Source organism: Phoenix dactylifera, unplaced genomic scaffold (assembly GCF_009389715.1).
Source record: "Phoenix dactylifera cultivar Barhee BC4 unplaced genomic scaffold, palm_55x_up_171113_PBpolish2nd_filt_p 001169F, whole genome shotgun sequence".
Classification (NCBI taxonomy): Eukaryota; Viridiplantae; Streptophyta; class Magnoliopsida; order Arecales; family Arecaceae; genus Phoenix; species Phoenix dactylifera.
The window spans coordinates 9,661-10,350 of NW_024068508.1; positions in this window are offsets into that span (position 1 = coordinate 9,661).

The window sequence follows — 690 nt, forward strand, 5'->3', positions numbered from 1 at the left end:
TTCTGCCCTTTGATGTGAAGCTGCCTTGGAGTCGACTCTAGCTGTCTGGGAGTCGACTCGAATCTCAGAGGCAGTAACTTGGTCTTCTGTCTTCTTTTGTGGCGCGGAGTCTCGGAGTCGACTCGCGTAATGCGGGAGTCGACACGAATCTCAGAGTCCAGAATCTGCCCTCTGACTTTTTCTTTGTGTACTGCTGAGAGTCGACTTTTGCTTTCTTTGGAGTCGACCTGCCAACCATCGGAGTCGACTCGCGTTCCACTGGAGTCGACTCGAATCTCAGACCCGAAAACTGCTCTCTGACTTTTTCTTTGTATTCCTCTTGGAGTCGACTCTTACTACCCTGGAGTCGACTCGGTGAACATCGGAGTCGACTCGCACACTTCGGGAGTCGACTCGTTGACAGGTTCTGAGTTGAAGCTTTCTGTTCGTGCTGTCTTTCCAGTCGGAGTCGACTCGTACTGATCCGGAGTCGACTCGAGCTCGTGCCAGTGAACTTGATACGCTTGGAGTCGACTCGTGATACTCTGGAGCGACTCGAGTCTCAGACTTTGGTTCAAGCTGACTTCTTAACTTATCCAAAAACTATGAACCAAGTCTTGAGACCACTTAGACAAGATTTTCACTGAAACACTTAATTGAATTCATTAGTAAACAAGAATATACTCAAATGCTTTGAGCTCATCAAAATCA